General features: G+C 41.4%; 1 pseudogene; it reads right to left on the reverse strand.

Moving 5' to 3' along the window:
* Positions 1–22,956, reverse strand: part of LOC108541913 (homeobox protein VENTX pseudogene) — a 110,127-nt pseudogene that overhangs the window by 75,525 nt on the left and 11,646 nt on the right.

Genomic DNA, 22,956 nt, shown 5'->3' on the forward strand with positions numbered 1-22,956 from the left:
CCCTGCTTCAGCTCTCGCTGGTCAGGCTGCAGCAGCTGACCAGCACCGATTGTCCGGCACTCCCTAGTGAGATGACCCCAGTACCTCAGTTGAAAATGCAGAAATCACCGGTCTTCTGTGTCGCTCGCGCTGGGAGTTGGAGACTGGAGCTGTTCCTATTCGGCCATCTTGCTCCGCCCCCCACTCCCCCAAATTTCTTTCTCACCAATTTTACAATCATGCTTCTTCCAGATCCCTGACCATTCAGCCAAACCATTGGCTACAGCTCATGAATCAGTGTATAATTGCACATCTGGTCATATCTGCTTCCATGCAAAGTGTACAACCAGGTGCACTGCTTGAAGTTCTGCCCACTGGGAAGAGTTCCCTTCACCACTGTCCTGCAGGGATGTCATAGAATGGGGAGCATTCTCTAATTTTGTTATTATTTATCAGTCTTTTTTTTTTGTACAACAAAAGTTTAGATTTATTACATGTTTATTTCCAAGGTACCTTTGTTATTAAGAAAACAGAACTAATACTTGGCCAAAAAAAAAAAAAAAAAAACCCAAAACAAAAAAACACCACTTCACAATGTCAAGTTTTCCACTTCCAGGATTAAAGGAAAAAAATATCTATTGCAGACACGGAATCAGTCTCCCTTGGCTAAGTATCTGTCACAGATCGACCCAATTCGTGGACAGTCTTTTCCCATCGACCTGGAGTCCCTCGTGGGAACTTAACCATACTTCTTATCACTTGGCTGAGGTTCTCTTCTGTCCATTCAGGTGCCTTTTTTTTTCTGTGTTCAGTTCCTGTTTTCCAACCAACCATCCATTTGTTCCTCAGTTTCTTCTATGGAAGTTCCATGATCATGAGACTGAATCTATATACTTTCTAAAGGTGTGTATACAGGAAATTCAGGTTTTTGTTTTTTAACTTTCTTCTGTTTAGAGGCACCATGTCCTTGGACTTTAACCTCCACAGATACTTTTAAACTCTCTTTTTCTTCACTTGTGTAAAATACCCAGGTTAGAAGGGGCCAGAATAGGACAATTAACTTTTCCTCCAGATCAGATGAGCCATTTGTTATGAAGAAGACTCCAGGATTTTAGAATGGTTACTTTTCCCTTCCTCCTGCTGTGGCCACAGGGATCTTTACTGTATTTTCACTGAGATAACTGGTGGGGTTCCTGGAGGTGAAAATCACAAAATGTCTTGAGACCCTCCTATATCTGCATCACCCAGGAGTTCTCACTCTCATACTGTTATTCTTTACTCAGCCTTCCACAATCTGTCAGAGTCACCACTGGAGTATTACTGCTAGGTTATGGCTGCAGTGGCTTCTGCTCCAAGTAAGCAGAGCTCTGCTGTGATTCTCTGAATTCACCTATTTCAAATTTCAGTGTGGTAGTTTGCCCTGTGACCTCAATTCTCTGATAGGTTCAAAAAATCCTTTTATTTTCTGCTTGTTCAGCCTTTTTCTCTTGTTGTAAGCATGGGAATAGTGACTTGCAAGCTCCTTACCCATCAGAGGTGAAACTGGAAGTTCCCAAGTACTACAGCCAGGTGAATATTAATTGGAGGATAGTGGAACAGTATTTAGAAAAATGTTACCACTAAAATAATAAACATATTTATTTTAGTATACATTGCCAATATACATAAAAATATGAAAACCTAATCAAATAGACTGAATATTAATGTCTTCATTAAAATTCTATCATTTTAAAGAGTTAATGGATTTTAAATACCTGGATAATACGTATGTTAAGAAAAGGTATTTTTCTTGTTGTTTCTACGGAGACTTCACACTACCATTAAGAGATGCAAAAGAAGTGTGAAATACGGAATCCAACCATATTTGGAACATTTACAGGGTGCTCTCTGTCATCTTAGAGTCAGATAGCAGGCTGAGTACCTGGCATGAAGACGATGGTGACTGACCCAGACTGTCATCTTGTGTTCCTGCTTCTATGCTTGCCAACATAGAAAAAGGGATTAAAACTGGTAAATGACAGATAGAAGCCATTGAAAGAGCAACTAACTTTCATTATGTGGCATATGGATTTATTATTTTTCCCTAAAAGCCTTTTTTTCTTTCTTATACTCATTGTTTTGTGGCCTAAAAAATCGCTGAATTACTTTGGACCCCTGTTTGAAAGTTAGGGCTCAAATAGAATGTGCCTTTTCTAAACAGGAACAATAAAAGGTTTCTTTTTCAAACAACCCTGCAAACAGGATGGCTCACTACTGGCATACTGTGACCTAGTTACTGTTGGTTTCATAAGAATATTCACAAGAATAATGCGGCCACCAAATGCAGCTTGCTGAACAGCTAGAAACCAATTCAGGGTCTTCTATGGACCTATCCACATCAGGGCAATCTTGTCCTCCAGGTATTCAAATATGTTTAGATATTCTTATATTGTAAATATTTTTCTTTGTTCTCTTGCTTTGTATGAAGAGAGATTTCCCAGATTCAATTTGCTGTAAAATTCGAGTTCTTTTTAACTGAGACTCTATTTTCCTCACTAGTTTCTTCTAAGGGTATGGAGTTTGGGGGAAATCCTTAATAAATGCCAATTTATTTTCTATGTATTTTCAATTCATCAGCAAGGGTAACATTCTGTGGTTCTTTAAAGAGTGGACAAGTACAGAGGATACTTCTAAGAAAGTCAAAGAATGCATATCATAAAACCAGTAAAGTACTAGTTTTGTTATCAGAAATATTTTATCCTTGTTTGTGCCTTTTTAATTTGTTTTAAAAAAGCAAATGCAAATGTTAGAAACTTCTTTACCATAAGATACTAAAATATAGGATGTTACACACAACATTTCAATGTCATTGTTCTATTGTTTTGTAGCAGGACAAGCCACAGACAAAACCCCTCAGAAACCGAGTTAAAGAAGGAAGGGCTTTATTTGGCTGGGAACTTTAGCAAGACTCATGTCTCCAACAACCAAGCTCCCCAAGTGAGCAATTCCTGTCCCTTTTAAGGGCTCACAACTCTAAAGGGGTCTGCGTGAGAGGGTCGTGATTGATTGAGCAAGCAGGGGTGTGTGACTGGGGCTGCATGCACTGGTAATTAGAATGGAACAGAACAGGACAGGGATCTTCACCGTGCTTTTCTTATGCAAATAACCAATTAGGTCAGGGGTCCATCTTTAACTACCAGGCTCAGGGTGTGGCACCGGACTGTCTGCTTGTGGATTTCATTACTGCCTTTTAGTTTTCACTTCTTCTTTCTTTGGAGGCAGAAATTGGGCATAAGACAATATGAGGGATGGTCTCCCTTATTCCCCCCTTTGAGAATCTCACTCAGTAGTGGGAGTTCTCACTTTCATTATCACTACCCATGTTTTCTTGTAAGGCAGATCAGTAGTTGATTCATATAGTACACTTGTGCTGAAGCATTTTGATGAACTAAGGTAGCGATAAAGCTTTTTATCATTTGAAGAAGTACAGGTAGCAAACAAAGGAGCAGTAAGCAGGTTCTTATTGCTATTATAACTCCTATTATAAGAGTTTTAAGTCCTCGTAGCACTAGGAACCATTTTCCCAACATGGCCCCAGTGTTAAATCCATGCCACACTTGCACGGGCACATGTGCCGGTTTTGTCATGTCTCTATGTCTTCAACTACTTGCCCTTAATCATCTATGTGTAGACAGCAATTAGTAAGCAATTAACAATTTCCCACAGAACCCTCCTTCAGCTGCTAGCAAGTAGTCTAGAACCAGTCTATTTTGATAGATAGCATTTCTCATCTGAGTTTTTTTCCAGACCAAAATAGTCAAGGCTCTGCTGGTTTTATCAGTGATTATTTCTAAGACAGCTTGTAACCGTATGATTCGGTTGATCATGTAAATGGGGGTCCTGTATCCCCACGAGCCGTCTTGTGCCCAAGTAGCAGGCCCATAATATTGTATGATTCTCTCAGGGGGCCATTCAACATCTTTCCAATTTCCTATAGCTATGCTTCTCTTTTCGCGGAAAGCATAGACAGGGAAGCCCAGGAGTTCACCTGTCTATATGGGCATTAAGAAGAAAGATGGTTTAATAGTGGCAGTAACACAACTACCTGCCCACTGGTCGGGTAATTTGGCATAAGCTCTATGCCCACATATCCAGTATAATCCAGTGGGGGCTGTCCAATCCTGGTGGGACTCTGAGTGGGTCCACACAGTTTGCAACTTTCGGAACTTACTAAATGAATTCTTCTCTGTGTTATTTGAACTCCACCAAATGACTGTTTTTGTGGTACCATTATACAGTTTCTGTCCGAGACAACTAAGTTGTCCTATGGAGTTAGTGAATTCTTTTCCTTCTCTAGCTATGCAATACTGTCCAATAATTTAGGCTTTTAGGACCCAGAAATTATCAGGGTGTGTCTTTTGAGCTGAGAATTCATCAGGAACTGGGTCTGTAGGTACTGATTCTTGGACTTCCCATGGCCATTGATCTCCCATTGCAGTTCCTCCACATAACATGAAGTGACATTGAGAGACTGGACTACATGCTCAGCTAATTGCAAAAACAAATTTCTTGTTTTTCCTGGAATTTCTGGTACTGGCACATTTAGTTCATAGAAGGTTTGAAACGCTGGCTCAGGAGAGCATTTGTAAACTTCTTCTTGAGCTAAGATATTTACTCAAGGATCCAGTCCGGCTCCATTGATTCCTAAGTTTACACGCTCCCCTTTTTTCCAGCGAGGATCAAGGGGATTGGTTATTACTAGCTCTAAGGGGTTACATTGTCCCTTAGTACAGGAAGGGCCATTTTTTCCTTTCTGAAGGTGGACTGGATCCTTTTCATTTTTTTATCCAAGTCGCCCAAATGACACAAGACCAGTATCCACATTCATTTCCACACAGTCCTAATTCATGACAAATGTACTTATGTTTGCTCATATAGTCTTTTTCCCAACTAAAAGAGCCACATCCCCTTCCTAATTTATTGCTGTTAATGACAGCACAGGCATCAAATTTCAAGATTACGGGTTTGGGCACCCCTTTTTCTTCTGTTCTGGCTAATACTTTACTTGTATCATTTATGAGTCCCCACCAGTCTTCAGTCCTTAATCTTATTTCAAAAACTGGACAAGGGAGGCTCAGAGGGGTCATAACATACATCTGGGCAGTCGTTTCCTCGACTACATACCTTGTACTGAGTGTCATTATATAAATGTGTTCCTCTTAAAGTTCCTAGGCATTCATAGTAACTATAGAGCAGAAAGATTGTTTTAATTTGTTGCCCTACCTCGGTAACCTGATGTATACACTGAGAGCAGTCCTCCATGTGGGGAAAATCAGTGGAAGTTTTTACTGTACAAGTCCAAATTATAAGGAAAATGAGTCCCACGATGAACCTCCTTATGCTTCGGCTGTGTGTAGACCAGTCAGCTTCTGGGTGTGACTGGAGCAGGGCTTGTTGTCCTCCTCAGAGTCACTTTGCAGGGTTTGTCGGGGCTTGGTTTTGTCTTCCAGGTTTCAGCGGCTGCAGGTTTCACACAGCTGTGTTTAATCCAGGCCAGGATTCCTTCTACCTTTACAGCTGTGGGGTTGATCAAGATGACGGTCTGAGGTCCTTTCCACCGTGGCCAGAAAGGGTCTTTGTTCCAGTCCTTGATCTACACGCGGTCACCTGGAGAGAAAGGATGAACTGGGGGAGAATAAGCTGATGGGACACCTCTCATTTACCCAAGTTGAGATTGTTTGTGTAATTTTTCCTAAAGCCTGTAGCTGTCGCTGTAATTCAATTTCACCTAACTCTCGTGTAATGCTTGGAAGCCCCTGTAGTATAGGAGAAGGCCTATGATACAGTATTTCATAAGGGTAGTATCTTGTTCTCTTAGAAGCAGTGCATCTAATTTTAAACAGTACCATAGGAATGGCCTTATCCACTTTAATCCTATTTCCTGACATACTTTCCCTAAACTATTTTTGATAGTCCAATTCATTCGCTCCACCTTTCCAGAACTCTGAGTTTGGTAGGCGGCATATAGCCTCCAAGTGATTCCTAATGCCTTTGCTGTCTTCTGTTCCAGGTCAGCCACAAACACCAGCCTATTATCTGAGCTGATTCTTAAGGGCAGTCCAAACCTAGGAATAAGATCTCGGAGAAGCACACGGGTTACCTCATAGGCCTTTCAGTTCGTATTGGATAAGCCTCCACCCACCCAGAGTAAGCACACACAAGAACCAGCAAATACTTGTTACCTCCACATTTCAGCATTTCTGTGAAATCCATCTGAAGATCGTCAAAAGGAGCTGCTCCATAAGCTTGTGTGCTGTGTGGAACAGTGGGGCCTTGCCTCGCATTATGCTGTCGGCAAGTAACACACCATTGTGCTACTGCTCTGGCAAGGGCTGGCAAGTGTGAGATGTAGAAGTACTGGCCTAACAATTTTTCAAGTTACTCTTGACCTAGATGAGTGGTTTCGTGCATGGCCAATACGATTGTGACTCCCAGCAACTGTGGCACAGCTACTCTCCCATCTGGCAGTCTGATCCATCCTCCTTTTGTTACTTGCCTCTCTTCTGTGTGGAAGAAGTCTTTTTCTTCCTTAGAATAGATAGGTACCAGGTCAGGTGTTTGAGGGAGTAAGGGGGCTAATATCGATGCCCAGTAAGGGGTAGATGATGCTTTTCAAGCTTCTGAATCAGCTCAAGAGTTTCCTAAGGCCATTGAGGTGGAGGCTTGCTGGTGTCCCCTGCAGTGCATGACTGCCACCTTCTGAGGTTTCCACACTGCCTCCAGTAATTGTAGAATTTCTTGTTGATATTTTATGTCGTTTCCCCCAAAGTTTAACAGGCCCTTTTCCTTATATAATGCTCCATGCACTTGGTTACAAAGGCATATTGAGATTCAGTGTAGATGTTTACAGTCTTACCTTCACAAAGTTCTACAGCCCGAGTTAAAGCAGTGAGCTCAGCCTTCTGGGCTGAAGTGCCCTGTGGCAACGGTTTGGCTTCAATGACAGTAATCAAAGTTACCACTGCATATCCTACACATCTTTCTCCTTGTGGACTGATGAAGCTGCTCCCATCCACGTATAACTCCCAGTCTACTGATGCCCAAGGCTGGTCCCGAAGGTCAGGTCTGCTGGAATAAACCGAGTCCAACACCTCTTCACAGTTATGCTCCACTGGGCTCTCTGATACTGAGAGCAGGGTGGCGGGATTTAGAGTGTTACAGACTTCAATGGTTATGCGGGAATTTTCACATAGCAAGTTTTGGTATTTGATTAATCTAGCATTTGTTAGCCAGTGATGATGTCCTTTGGTATTCATTCAAAGTTACCACAGCATGGGGGGGGGCCTTTATATTCAGGTTTTGCCCAAGGATTAGTTTATCTGCTTCTTGTGTTAACAGGGCTGTTGCTGCTGGGGCCCTTAGACATGGTGACCAGCCTTTGGAAACACCAGCTAGTTGTTTTGAGAGATAGGCCAGTGGCCTTGGCCAGGGCCCCACAGTCGGGGTTAAAACTCCATCTGCCATTTTTTTCTCTTTCTGACACACAGAGTATAAAGTGCTTTGTCAAATCTGGTAGTCCTACCGCTGGGGCCGACATAAGATTTTCCTTTAACTTACAAAAGGCTTGTTGTTGTAGAGGCCCCCATTCAAAGGGCTCCCAGTCGCCCCCCTTTGTAACCCCATACAAAGGTTTGGCTAGCACTGTAAAGTTTGGAATCCATAGTCTGCGAAACCCCACAGCTCCCAGGAATTCCCTTGCTTGCCTTCTGGTTTTAGGTTCCAGTAGGCTGCGGACGACCTGCTTTCTTTCTGTTCCCAGACTGCACTTCCCTTTCCAAATAGTGAATCCCAGGTAGCGTACCTGCTGTCTGCAGATCTGAGCTTTCTTCTTGGACACCTTATACCTACAGTCCTCCAGGTGCCGAAGCAGGGCATCTGTCCCTTTTGCGCACCCGACGGCCATGAAGTGTGCCAGCAGAAGGTCATCCACGTACAGGAGCAAGACGCAGCCTAGGTCTTTAGCAGGAAACTTCTGCAGGTCTCGAGCCAGGGCCTCCCCGAAGATAGTAGGGCAGTTCTTGAATCCTTGGGGAAGGTGGGTCCAAGTGTACTGAGTAGTGACACCTGACTCTGGATCTTCCCACTGAAAGGCAAACAGCTTCCGGCTCTGAGAAGCTATTCTGACGCTAAAGAAGGCATCTTTTAGGTCCAGACAGGTAAACTAGCTGTCCTCAACCCACAGCAGCCCTAACAATGTGTAAGGGTTAGGAACTGTTGGGTGCAGAGTCACTGTAGCTTGGTTGACCAAACACAAGTCCTGTACTGGTCGGTAGTCCTTGGTCCCTGGCTTAGGGACAGGCAGGAGGTGGGTGTTCCATGGAGACTGACAAGGAACTATAATTCCATAAGCTTTCAAGCTCCTGAGATGAACCTGGATTCCTTTGAGAGCTTCCCTCGGAACCGGATACTGCTTTTGTCTAATTGGTTGGGTCCCAGGCTTAACTTCTATGAATATGGGGGCTTGGTTGACTGCCAGTCCCTGAGGATTATCCTCTGCCCATACTGAAGGCCATTGCTTAGCTAGAGCTGGTTTTATCTCTTGACCGGGCTCAGTTAGAAAAAGTCTCCATTCTTCTTCCCGGGGGATCACAAGGGTCATGATAACTCCTGTTCCCGGTAACTTTAGCTGTAAAGAGCCCTGTTTTGTAAAGGCGATGGTGGCTGTCAGCTTGCTAAGCAAGTCTCTTCCCAGAAAGGGCAAGGGACAGTCAGGCATGTACAAGAACTGGTGAACTATTTCGTGTCCCCCCCACCGAGCAGGTCCATGGTAGACAGAAAGCCTGCTTAGTGGAAACTCCTGTTGCTCCTATTATATCAGTGGTTTTCTTGGATAAGGGGGTGACTGAGGTGGCCACTACTGAATGTTCAGCACCAGTATTGACCAAAAACTTAATGTCCTTGCCCCCAATTATAATCCTGACTGTGGGCTCCTTGGGAGCGCTTGAACCCAGTCCCCTTCAGTCCAGTAGCCCTTCAACCAGATTGAACAGAGCTCCGTCGTCTTTATCTGAGGTCTTTTGTTCCGAATCACCTTGCTTTCAGTTGGGGACATTTATCTTTCCAATGTCCTATTTCCTTACAATAGGCACACTGGTTACATTGTAAGTGTGGGCGATTAGACTGGATATTCTTCCCAGAACCCCCCTTTCCCTCTCCTTTTGGGGGAATTCCCCTAATGGCTGTGGCCAGTAAGTCAGTGTTTCCCCTGGCCTGGTGTTTGCCTTCCTTATGGCTTTTGCTGTGGCTTGTTGCATCTCTATTTACAAACACTTGATTGGCTATTTCCAGGCACTGTGAGGTATTCATACCCACAAACCCAGCCTGTTTCTGCAGTTTTCTCCTGATGTCTTCCGCGCTTTGACAAACTAAGGCCATGTTAATCATGTGCTGATTTTCAGGGCTACCTGGATCAAAAGGAGGGTACATACGGTAAGCCTCACACAGTCTTTCATAGAATTGCGGTGGACTCTCCACTTTTCCTTGGATGACCTCAGAAACCTTATTTACACTTGTAGCCTTTTGAGCCCCTTTCTTTTGACCTTCTATTAATGCCTCATGGTACCATCATAGCCTCTCTATGTCTGGTCCCTCGTTCAGGTCCTATTGGGGATCTATTCCTGCCAACTGAATTCTTATATATTCTTGGGGGTTTTGGTCATCAACTGGGATGTGCTCCTCTAGCCACTTAGTTGCTGCCCAGAGCACCCTTCGCCTTTCATCTGTGTTAAAGAGGTACATGAGCAGCTGGTGGCAATCATCCCAAGTAGGATTATTGTTTGGACGAACGGAGGCAAGATGGTGCACTTCCGGGTTCTTCTTCACCAACTTTTCCCGTGCGCGTGAAAATGCAGCCAGCGCCCGGGAAGGTGCAGACCAACTGGGCATGCGCCAGGTGACGTCAATCCGAAGAGACCAAGATTTACCTGGTCGCACCTGCGGAACGCCCCCCGACACGCCCGTGCCCCACCTATTGCCCTCCCACTCCTAGAAAAGCCGCTCCGGAGGGACGCCATGTGCGGCCTTCCTCAGTCCTCCACTCCTGTCGGGATGTCAGGACTGCAGGAACTCCGTCCGAGAGCCCCACCGGGGGACTCTGTCGGCCTTCTTTGCCGGAGGCCGACAGACCTCTTCCCCACACCTTAGGTGACCAAAATAAACTTGCAGTTTTGCTCCTACCCTTGCCTAGTCGCTGGTTCTTTTGTGCCCGCTCTGGTGGTCTTAGAAAAACAAATCAGTTGGTGCCGAAGACCCGGGAGGAGACCCCTCCTCAGGCCTCTAAGGGTTGAGGAACCTCCTCCTGCTCCCACGCGGCAGACGGACCGGGACCTGAGACCCGCTTCCCTCACTCTCACCGGCCTCTCTGGGGTAAGTGCCCTTGTCTCCTCTTTACCTCCCTCGGCCAGAAATCCTGCGCAGGTCCGAGGTCCATTTTGAGCCACCAAGTGGCTCGGGAGACCCGTTCAGGACGGAGACGTCCGCCTGAAGGTAATCTCCACTTTGGCTCCATGAGCCTCCAGTCTGTCTCTGCTGGTTCCAAAGGACGCTTTGAAGCCAGGCAGGGATCCATTTCCATTTCCATTGTGTCCATTGTGTAAGTAAAGAGGAAACAAACGGGAAACCCCCCAGTCCAAATTTCCAAAGAGCACCCCCTTAGGGTGCCTCCTAGCCAATTTAAAAACCTTACAGCTTGAACAAGACCTTAGGAGGAAGCGGTTAATTTTCCTTTCCACTGTGGCGTGATCGACCTCAGCAATTTCTGCCAGCGGCTAGGCAAGTGGTCTGAAATTAATTACGTACAAGGCTTTTGGGCCTTAAGCTCTCGTCCCTATACTCCTCCTTCTCTCCCCGCTCTCTCCACCCCCTCCCTTCCTGCCCAGACTCCTCCTCCTCCCCCCATCCAGACTCCTCCTTCCTCCTCCTTATCTACTAGTAATCCACTCGGTCCCGTGCCTCCTTCGGGGCCCCCAACTGGCTGTCTTGAGTCCCCTATCTCTGCCCACACCCTCCTACAGTGTTAGCACCTTTGCGAGAGGTGGCTGGGGCGGAGGGGGTAGTCAGAGTACATGTCCCTTTTTCATTGGCCGATCTTTCCAAAATTGAGAAGCGTTTAGGTGATTTCTCAGCTAATCCTACCATATACATAAAGGAATTTAGATACCTTTGTCAGGCCTATGACTTAACTTGGCATAACCTCCAGGTTATCCTAACCCCTACCCTAAACTGACTGAGGTTCTAACCCAGTATACCCGGTTAGATCCGGCCTCCCCCACAGGGGCCACCATTTTGGCGTCTTATTTCATTTCTCAATCAGCTCCTGACATTCGTAAAAAACTTCAAAAGGTAGAGGATGGTCCTCAGACACCAATACAAGACCTGGTTAAATTAGCCTTTAAGGTCTATAACTCCAGAGAGGAGACGGCAGGCTCGCCTCAAACAGAAGTTACAGCTCCTAGCAGCGGCTTTACAGCCCAGTCGTAACCCCAGGCCAGAGAGTACACACTCCGCAGACTCCAAGGCTACGAAAGGAGCCTGCTATAAGTGCGGCAAGGCAGGACACTATGCCAACAGGTGTCCTCAAGGTCCCCGAGCCCCAACGCAGCCTTGCTATAAGTGCAAGGCATCAGGACATTGGGCCAGTGAATGTCCTAACCCTCGTCCACCAGCAACCCCCTGCCCTGCTTGCCAGCAGGGAGGACACTGGAAGTCTGATTGCCCCACCCTGAGAACAGGTGCTGCGTCTCCACGTGACCCCCTTTCCCAGGATCCTGGGAGCTCCTTCCAGCTCCTACATCTGGACGACGACGACAACTGAAGGTGCCGAGACTTGGGGACCCCCATCACCCTCGCCGAGCCGCGGGTAACTCTCCTGGTAGCGGGTAAGACAATTTTTTAATCAACAGCGAGGCTACCTATTCTGTTTTGCCGTCCTTCTCTGGACCTAGCCTTCCATCCAATATCTCTGTAGTAGGAGTAAGCGGAAAGCCATCCACTCCACAAAAACTCCACTCCTTAATTGCTGCCTGGCCAACAACTACTCTGCGCACTCGTTCCTCATTCCCAGCTAAAAAGGGCCCCTACCGAAAGCAATCAGTGGAAATCAGTTTGGCTTTCCCCCACTCGCCTCAAACTTACTAAATTTTCTTAACTATCTCATACTCCTCAACCTTGCTGGGACCTTCCTTCTGGGTTTTGCCCGTATTCCAACAAATGCTTCCATTCCTCATTCCTATACTAATACCTTATTTTATTCTTCATCCGTACATCCAAATGCCAACCATGGGCCCCGAGCTTAACGACGCCCCTTAACAGCAGGAAGTAGCCAGACAGACCACGGCGCCCCTTATCACTATTACCAATAAAAGGTTGGACTGTTTGGACGAACGGAGGCAAGATGGTGCACTTCCGGGTTCTTCTTCACCAACTTTTCCCGCGCGCACGAAAATGCAGCCGGCGCCCGGGAAGGTGCAGACCAACTGGGCATGCGCCAGGTGACGTCAATCCGAAGAGACCAAGATTTACCTGGTCGCATCTGCGGAACGCCCCCCGACACGCCCGTGCCCCGCCTATTGCCCTCCCACTCCTAGAAAAGCCGCTCCGGAGGGACGCCACGTGCGGCCTTCCTCAGTCCTCCACTTCTGTCCGGATGTCAGGACTGCAGGAACTCCGTCCGAGAGCCCCACCGGGGGACTCTGTCGGCCTTCTTTGCCGGAGGCCGACAGACCTCTTCCCCACACCTTAGGTGACCAAAATAAACTTGCAGTTTTGCTCCTACCCTTGCCTAGTCGCTGGTTCTTTTGTGCCCGCTCTGGTGGTCTAGAAAAACAAATCAATTATGAGTCTGTATAATAATTTAGAGCAAGTTAATTAAAGCTTGAGGCTTTTCGGTGGAAGATGGAGTATTATTTTTCCAATTGAGGAGGTCAGCAGAGGTGAAAGATTGATACACAAAGGCATGTCTTTCCACCAGGTGTCTGTCCTCATCTACTCCAGTATATCACTGCTCTCTCAGAGGCATTTGGATTCCAGTCTTGGGCCGTAAGCAAGCTGCCAAGGGAGGAGTTTCTCCCGCGGCTTCACTTCCTCTTTTGTCTACTCTGGGTAGTCAAGGAGCGTGGCTATCTGGTGGAGGTATAGGTGCTGTGGGCTCAGGAGTGGGGAGCCCCTCCTCTCGATAAGAGGGGGGGGTACTGCTGGTACCAATTCCTGCCACGATTCTTCTGGTGTTGGGTTAGACAGGACTTTTGGTGCTGACTTCCCTTGGCAGGTGGAGCGCGAACCTTCCTTAACTAACTGTCTCTTTGCTGCTAGTACTGCTGCTGCCTATCCTCTTAACCACTGTAGGGGGGGTCCAAAAATAGCTGTAACCAAGAATCTATATACGGGGATTGATCTGGGTGCCCTGGCTTACAGGTTACCCTGTGCCATACCTTCAAGACAAGGGACCTGTCCAGACTTCCTTCTGATGGCTAACCCACTTCTATCGCTGGCCAGTCTATATCACACAAAGTTCTAAGTTTTCCTGGTGTCATAGTAACTCCATCGTCTCCCTTAAATCCCTTTTTGAAATTTATCTACATAGTTCCTAGTGGGGTGGGCTTACTTTGTGCCTGACCCATGTTTCCTTGAGGGAAAACACCACGCTCACACCACACACACACCACAAAACAAAAAATGTGTAAAAAGGGCACACACACACTTTTTCAGTTTATACCAAACCAGAATCAGAACCAAAATCAGAGTAACAGGAAGTGCAAGCCAGGTCAAAACTAAAACCAAAGTATCAGGCAATCCAAGTCAAGTCAAAAACAAAAACCCAAAGTGCTAGTATGGACACGCTGTCGGTGATCAGGCCACGCTTCCACTCAAATTGAGTGGGCAAATTCCAAAAACTAGTCTTACCAAGTTTCAGATGTCTGGACTCCAAGTGCCAGTTCCTTCATGGTGTTCAGCCACTGCGTTGATCCTCCACGGGGCCTGCCACGCTCTGCTCTGGTGAGGCGTTCCACTGGGACAATTGCCTACCCCGGAGTGCTCTCAGGATCCGTGTCACTCAAGCTGGCTGGAGTCCCCCGCAGGGATGCTCCACAGGGTAGGCCTAAGCCACCTAAGGGGCTGCCTCGACTATCCATTAATCACCCTGCTTCCCAGTCAGGGAAACAAGAAATGTAGCAGGGCAAGCCGCAGACAAAACCCCTCAGACACCAAGTTAAAGAAGGAAGGGTTTTATTCAGCCGGAAGCTTCGGCAAGACTCACGTCTCCAACAACTGAGCTCCCTGAGTAAGCAACTGCTGTCTCTTTTAAGGGCTCACAGCTCTATGGGGGTCCCTGTGAGAAGGTTGTGATGGATTGAGCAAGCAGAGGGTACTTGACTGGGGGCTGCATGCACTGGTAATTAGAATGGAACAGAACAGGACAGGGATCTTCAGAGTGCTTTTCTTATGCAAATAACCGATTAGGTCAGGGATTGATCTTTAACTACCAGGCCCAGGGTGAGGCTCTGGGCTGTCTGCTTGTGGATTTCATTTCTGCCTTTTAGTTTTTGCTTCTTTCTTTGGAGGCAGAAATTGGGCATAAGACAATATGAGGGATGGTCTCCTCCCTTAGTTTCTATGTCCTAAAATTTTAATGTTGTCTTCGTTAAACTGTATGCCTTCTTTCTAAACACACACACACACACACACACACACACACAGACACACACGCATGCATGTACCCTGATTCACTTGGCTTTGTTTTTCCAATTCTGTAGTTCCAAAATGAGCTACTCTTTACCTAACTGGATACAAAGATGCCTGCTAACATTTATTAGCCATGAAAAACTTGGAAACACAAATTTCTATGGACTGAGTGTTTGTTTCCGGGGAACCTGGCATGGACAGCATTATGCCAGGCTGTGGAAGTGAAGGTGCCACCCCAGGGTGTCTGGAAAGCAGAGCCATTAAGGCAAAGAGGATTATTCTTGAGCCTTAGAATATATGGACTTTGCCTTGCTAAGTTTTGAATTTGTTTGGGAACTCTCACCTCTTCTTTCCTTCCTGTTTGTCTCTTCTGGAATGGAAATATCTATCCTATACCTCTCCCAGCATTGTACTTTTGAAGCACATTTGTTTCACAGGTTCACAGCTGGAGAGCAATTTTGCCACAGGATGAATTTTACCACAAGTCTCATTTATCCCTGAGTTAGATAATATTTAAATGAGACTTTGGACTTTTGATTTTAGAGTTGATGCTGAAATAACTGAAGACTTTGGGGAATGTTGGGATAGAATGAATATATTTGACATGTGAGAAGAACATGAATTTGGAGAGGTTGGGGATGGAGTGTATGGACTAAATATTTGTATTCTAAAATTCGTATGTGGAAACTCTTATTTACCAATGTTATAGTATTTGGAGATGGGGCCTTTGGGAGGTAACGAGGTCACAAGAGCCCTCATGATGGAATTAGTACCCTTATAAAAAGAGACAGAAGAGACTTTTCTTTCTCTTTCTCTGCTCTCTGCCATGTGAAGATACAAGAAAGTGAACATCTACCAACCATGGAAACAGTCCTCCCTGAACACTGGATATACCAGTACCTTGATCTTTGATTTTACAGACTCCAGAACTATGAGAAGTAAGTTGCTGTTGTTTAAATCACACAGTGTATGCTAATTTGTTATAGAAGTCCAAACTGATTAAAACAGGAATCATTTTTTTCCTATCTTAATAAATAAAAAGATGCATTTTCCATAAACCGAGTAGTTTTCCAGGACTAATATCGAGTAGATGCAACCAAAAGCTATTTTGAACTGAATAAAGAATATAGTACGTCTCATTCTTTTTATGCCAGTCTTTCCCATTCTAAATGTTGTAGTAATTAACAAGCTTGAAAGATTAAGATGATTGTTATTTTTAACAAATATTTTGGAAAATTTCATGACACAGAGATATCACAGGTATATCAGGTATTTCACAGAAATTTTATTCTGAAGGTGTCTCCCTTGGTGAAAATAAATGAATACTTTTTTTTAAAATTGTGTTCAGAAACTATGTTCATTAATGTTATGGATTCATTCAATTCTAGGCAGTACTACTAGGCTCAAGTGTCCTCTTATAGAGGGTTATTCTAGAAAATATGCAGCTTACATTTTCAATTTCTTGGCCTTTGACATTTGATATGAGTCATTTTTGACCTGAGTGGCAGAAGATATTTTCATTCTCCATATAGTAATTGTTCTCAGGATCCTGTGACATAAAACAGAGAATTAACGTTATTAGAGATAGTCTCCTGAAGAAGTGTTAAGCCTTCTTGAAGGCAAAGCAGGAATATATTTCTTTCTACATTTCTTAAACTTTCCTTGATAATTATCAGATTCTGTTTAAATCAACTGGATATACCCTAGAATGCTCTAGAAAATAAAACACCAAAAAATTCAATACAAATAGTATGGTTTTGTTAATTCTAACTTAGCATGTCAAAAATTGAAATACTTGTTATGTGTTTATTCATTGTTCAACAAACATTTGTTGAGCACCTACATTGTCGGGGGGACACAGCCTTATGCTTGATTATCCAATATAAGTAAAAGACAGATTAGGTAGCTATATACAGTGCTCTGTTTCTTTTATAAAGTCTACATAGTATTTCTATAAAGCATAATATTTATTTCTGTGTTGTAAGTAGAGAGGGTCAACAGAGAGAGTTACAGAAAATTTAAGGAATGTAACAAAAGCAGCAAGGAATGACGAAGTATTATATAGCTATGATCAGGTAGAAAGAGGGCCTAATGTTCAGTTTCAAAATGATACAGTGTTTATAAATAGTTCTATAGTTGAACTAACATACTAGACTTGATATCAACAGGCCTGTTCCTTGATTCTAGGGAAATCAATTGTCTGTGTGAGATCAGGATAATAATTTTAATATGAACAGCCAAACATTATAATACTAAAGTGAATGGCAAAATTGAGATTATGTCCTGGGCTTGATAGATGTGGCAGACCAACAGGAACTAGCATTACTAATTACAAAGTAAAAGATTAAAAGGAAAACTTTATATAGAGGGTAAAAGCATGATTTATTCCAAAAAGGTTGGTATACACTATTGAGGCTAAAGATACTGTGTATAAGACATCTCAAATTAAGGAAATGCCATGTACAAGATAGCAGAAATAAACAAACACGTAAGTTTATACATGTAAAGAGCAAGTTGATATGGATGGACTCCAAGTGAGTAGGAAATATCTAAATTTAAGCTATCATTCAGTCTGAAGCCTGATGAGGAATGAAGTTAGACTTTATCAGGTTGGTAAATAGAACTGTAAAAAGATTACAGCAAGAGTATTGAAATATCTGAGATAATTTTTTTTAAATGACCTAATAAAAGAAAAATAAGGACCATAAAGGGGAGAGACTAAGGCTCTCATTTTTAAATATCATCAGTGATAGTATTTTTTCCTCTTGGAATGAATTTGATATTAGGAAGGGTCCAAAATTCTTTTAGAGTAAAGTATAAATAATATGATCAGCCAGATGATCAAGCTAATAGTAATAGTATTTGAAATACAGAACTTAATTATTAATTATAGAGTATAATTTTAATGAAATTAAAAATTTTGAATACTTTGTATTTTATGTCTCATATTCATTTACAAAATCTCTAACTTGCATTTGGGTAATAGCTCTTGTACTTAAAGGCTAACATATTTCTGGATCTGCTTTAATTTTCTTCATGCTAAATACATAAATAATAATTAAAATCTCTTAATTAAAAATGTAATTTTAAATTTATTAGTATTATCTCTTTTGGAAACTTAAAATTCCCCACATTCCATATTCAAGTATTTCTAATATGTAATAAAGTTTAAAGAATGCCAATATATCAATATATAGAAAATATGTACATACAATGTTTTAAAATTTTCAGGTCATGCTAGCTCAAATATTTTTTAAAAGCCTTTGTTTTCTAAAATCAGTTTTTTTGTGAATGGAGTTAAAACTGTGTTACCCCCCCCCCATCTTTTCCCTTCTCCCTAGGTAAAGCCAAAATATAGGCTATGTCTGATATAAACAGTAAGTAAACATGGTTTTGAAATGGAAATGGACTTAGAAGTAGATCTGATGCTGTAAGTACCTCTAATCCTGATGCAAATATGCCATTAGTGAATTCTATAATATATGTAAGGTGAAAATTTTTCTCAACAGGGAAAAAAAGTAAGAATTTGTAATAAGGTGATGTGAGCTGGTCTAATTTTCCACTTTGTGTCACACGCTGATAGCCCTCATAATTCATACCTCGGGGAAAGTACAAGCAAGGCAGGAGAAGTCTGAAACTATATAAGTCCTACTGTATTAGTGAAAGTACCGATTAAAGAACATGTTATATTATCAACAAGAAATCATGAGAGCATTAGTGCATAGTTGAGAAGGAAAATAATTTGGCTTAACAGGATTAGAAATCCCCAGTTTCTAGTTAGAAGTAATTCAACCACATAGCAAATAAACAAATTCAATAATATTTGAGGTTTATGATTAAAGATAGCCAGAAGGAGAGAAATGACAATGTGATGATACATGCAAAGCTTTGTTTGCAGAGCTTCTGAAAAAAAATGTGTTTCAGAAATGTCTCCCAGAGGGGAGAAAAACAAAGCTTGCTGTTGCTGTTAAACCCTTGTGGCTAAACCATTGTTTTGCATTTATTTGTAATGTGTTCCTTTTTCCTAAGAATGTCACGTTATTTATTGAAATCATGATATTAGAGTAATTGATACACAGTTAAAGAATTCTAAAAAATAAACTTTGCAAGAATTGTGATTCATTTATCTTTGATTTTATTGTTTTTTGCGTGGGTCATTTATGCATCAATCGTCAATGCAGTTTCATTTGCTTTATGCTCATGTATTATTTGTAAAGTCTGTTGATGTTTCACCAATGGTTAACAAATCAATAGAGACAGGAAAAAAAAAGAAAATTATTATTCTTCCTCCCTTTGGCTGATGTAGTGTAGCTTGTCCCAATTATCCCCATGAAATAACAGAAATAATAATTTATGTCTATCTCAAGGAATTATCCTGAAAATGGAACAGCGTAATAATTTAAGTAAAAATGTTTTAATATTATAAACAATTTGCAAATAAAATGATCTATTACTTTTTTATTAATATAATAGTTACCCTTGAGAACCATGCCTTTTGGACATATAAAATAAAATAGGGCAATTATAAGTAATTCTGAGAAATGATGGGAAAAGGCTACAGAAATTACACAAAATATATTAAACCTGTATCAAATTTTAGTCTAAAAATTAAAAGTTTGAAATGTTAGGTTTTACTCAAGGTTAATTACTAGAAATCAACATATACCAAGTGGTATAAAGGAGAAAGAAATTCTCAGTTGTCCTCCATCTTCACCCCCTCACTGCACCTTTCCTTTTTTCAGAGCTGCAAATACTTCAGACACTGCAATTGATGCTGCCAAAAACTTGCAAATATGCCTTTATCTTTATCTTCTCACAGCTTCAACAGAGAAAAAGGGGCCAGCTTGTAGGTGCAGAGGTAGGGAAGATGAAAAACAATTTCAAAATGTAGTGAATTTCTTACTAATAAGGAGTTAATATCAGAATAAAGAATTAATTTAATCTTACAGTAATATAGTGTGTTTCCTAGTGTGTTGTAAGTGGAATGCGGTGACTAGATACTTGATGGGACAAACCAAAGTTTTACTATTTGAAAAGTATGTGATTTCAGCCAAGTTTCTCAAACTCACTTGTCTGGGAAGAAAATGTGAAAATAGGTGAGACATTTAGTATATTACAAGTATAAAGTTGATACCAAGTAATGGCAGTTGAGTTTCTTATTACTCTTATTACTACAGATGTCAAATTATATCTTAAAAGTGAATATTTATGGCAGTTACCTATAATTTGGTATGATCTGCCCCTGCAATGTGAGTATTCTGATTTTAGTTGATAGAATATTCTCCCTCTTTCATTGTGAAAAACTTTTAAGTTTATTAGATTGAATATCTTAATGCTAGACCTAGGGAGAACAAACAAAACTTAATAAATGGTATATTCAAACTAGAGTATGATAAATCTAAGTATTTTCTCTCTTTTGTGAATTATTCAATGTTTGCAGTATGGCAGGTTTATTAGTCTCAATAGCCACTATTTACATGAGATGCATTAGAGATTAATTAAATATTTAAATGAATTGTATTGATTAAATTTATACTAAGCCCAGTTTATTTTCAGGATTTGTAAAATAAATTCCCGATCTTAGCTTATTTTGTTATTTGCAAATTACTCCTAAAATAAAATGTAGAAAAATTTCATAAATGTTGATTATTCTGACCACTACTTGCTTATCATGTCCTTAATGTGATAATAATATCATCAATAATGATCTTGCCTCACCATTTTGCTTTTTGTTATTACATTTATTAAATATTAATACAATTTAAAATAGTAATGTAGTATTTTCTGTTGGCTCCTAAAACTTCAGAGTAACATAACTGAGAATAAAATCTGGAGCATTTTAATTTTTTTTTTTCACATTTCTCATATGCTTTTAGTAGATTTCTAAATATATGGCTGGGCTGGATTAAGACAACAGTACCTGCATTTAGTTTTGTAATAAGTTACAACAAAGTAAACTCATATTTCTGAGCATTATTGTTTATGGTGCTATAGTAAATAAAATATTAATCTTTAAATAGATGCATTTTACTAATGTTTCTGTCCCAGTTAGTAAATGACATGTATGTTATGACTATAGCACAGCAAAGGATTTACTTTGTGAATGTCAGAAATCTGAACACACTATGGTTTTTTAATATGTTGTAATACCACTGGCAAGACAAATGTTGGGGTTCCTCTATAACTTAGGTCAATTTGTTGAATTCAATAACAGAGTTATTTAACATTTAGTTAACAGAGTAATTTAACAGAGTAACAGAGTTCCTGATATGTTAGTAATGTTTAAATAAACATTATTTTCCATTTTATCTCTGTCCTAGGCTGCCTTGCTTTGATGATTAACATCCTCTTTTTCAGTTAGATGTGCTTTTTAGCTCAAGTTCAAAATCTTGCTCATATTACACAAAGTCCAGGCTTTTCGCTAATGCAATAATGTTATCTGGATTATTACTTTTCTCTGAATTGTCCCAGCTCTGTGTGTTTATGTATAGTTTAAACTTTTTTAGTAGTTCATACATTTTTGATGAATTCATTTTGCCACACTTCACAATGCTTTATTGTCCCACTTAATGTTGCTCTCTTATTCAGATGTCCTAAAATAAAAATACATTGTACTGCAAGTGGTGCTCCTTGCTTATTAGTTTAAGTAAGGAGCCTTCCATACTTACTTTTTAGACTGTGTGAGTCAATTTGACAGTTTGGTTATGTCATTTGTAATATTGATATTAGCCAATCATTTCAACTAAAATTAAATCCTTCATATAAAAATGCAAAGATATATTATTTTAAATTGCTTACATTTGCAAAATAGGTATTTTGATATAATTATTTCACTCTAATGCTACATTAAATTTAGGTTAAGTATTTAAGCTCTATGAGATTAATTCAGCTATGCAAATTTGTGAAGGCCAGAGGGTTCAGAACTTAAGCTATTTAAAGGTATTATAATGTGGAAACCTAAAATTTATAATGAAAGAATGGGGAAGAAAGGCATTCTCAGTGCTGCCAGTATGTCCATAGGCTTTTTGTACTGACTTCCTTCCATGTTCAACATTTTGACCTGTGATTTGTGAAAGACTCATCCCTTTCTACCTTCAAAGTGCCACTTTTCATGAGTAATTTATTCACGAAGCTCTGGGTCTCTCTTGTTTTGTAAGTGGAGGAGGAATGGGATGTGATCAGGGAAAGGATGAATACTTAGAGTCTAAGTTAGACAAAAGAAGAAATTAAAGTCAGAGATGGCCATGGAAAACAGCTTATATTAGTAATAAAAAATAAAATAACAACAAAATCCAAAACAACCTAAAAGAGGGTCTAGAGCATTATGGACTTTTAATTTACTGTTTTATACATTACTTAAAATAGACATCAATAGGCCGGGCGCGGTGGCTCAAGCCTGTAATCCCAGCACTTTGGGAGGCCGAGACGAGCGGATCACGAGGTCAGGAGATCGAGACCATCCTGGCTAACACAGTGAAACCCCGTCTCTACTAAAAAATACAAAAAACTAGCCAGGTGAGGTGGCGGGCGCCTGTAGTCCCAGCTACTCGGGAGGCTGAGGCAGGAGAATGGCGTAAACCCGGGAGGCGGAGCTTGCAGTGAGCTGAGATCCGGCCACTGCACTCCAGCCTGGGCGACAGAGCCAGACTCCGTCTCAAAAAAAAAAAAAAATAGACATCAATATCAGATCATTATTTCAGTTGTAGACAATATATTTATCGACTAGCACCTTACATAAACTTAGTGTCAGCTTAAAACTGCCATAAAGATTCAAATTACTTTTGATGTAGTTTCAGATCTTACTTGGTATAAGTCCCTGAAATATCTGGGATACTAACATGGACTAGTGTGTTTCTTCTCCAAGAATTAGGTGAGACACAATTAAAATGTTGCCTTGACTCCTGTTTCTCACATCTCTCAAAATCTTAACCAGCTTTCAAGTTCGAATACAGGTCCTACTTTCATCGTGAATATTTGCCTGAACATTTCAACAGACATAATCTTTTTCTCTAAATGCATAAAGCATCTCTTTTTTGCATATACAATTTGGTATTATACACTACTTCATAAAGTTTAAATAATATTTAAAGACTCTATCTGTTCATATTTTCTTCTTTCTGTCTCCTAAAATATTGTACCTTCTTACATTTCAAAGACTGTGATTCACACTTCACTTTTATATACCCAAGTATAAGTATAACTCTGTAAACAAGACAGACACTATGTTTTTGAGTTGTGGCTTTGGTGTCAGAAGTTTGA

This window comes from Rhinopithecus bieti, unplaced genomic scaffold (assembly GCF_001698545.2).
Source record: "Rhinopithecus bieti isolate Rb0 unplaced genomic scaffold, ASM169854v2 scaffold_1895, whole genome shotgun sequence".
NCBI classification, from domain to species: Eukaryota; Metazoa; Chordata; class Mammalia; order Primates; family Cercopithecidae; genus Rhinopithecus; species Rhinopithecus bieti.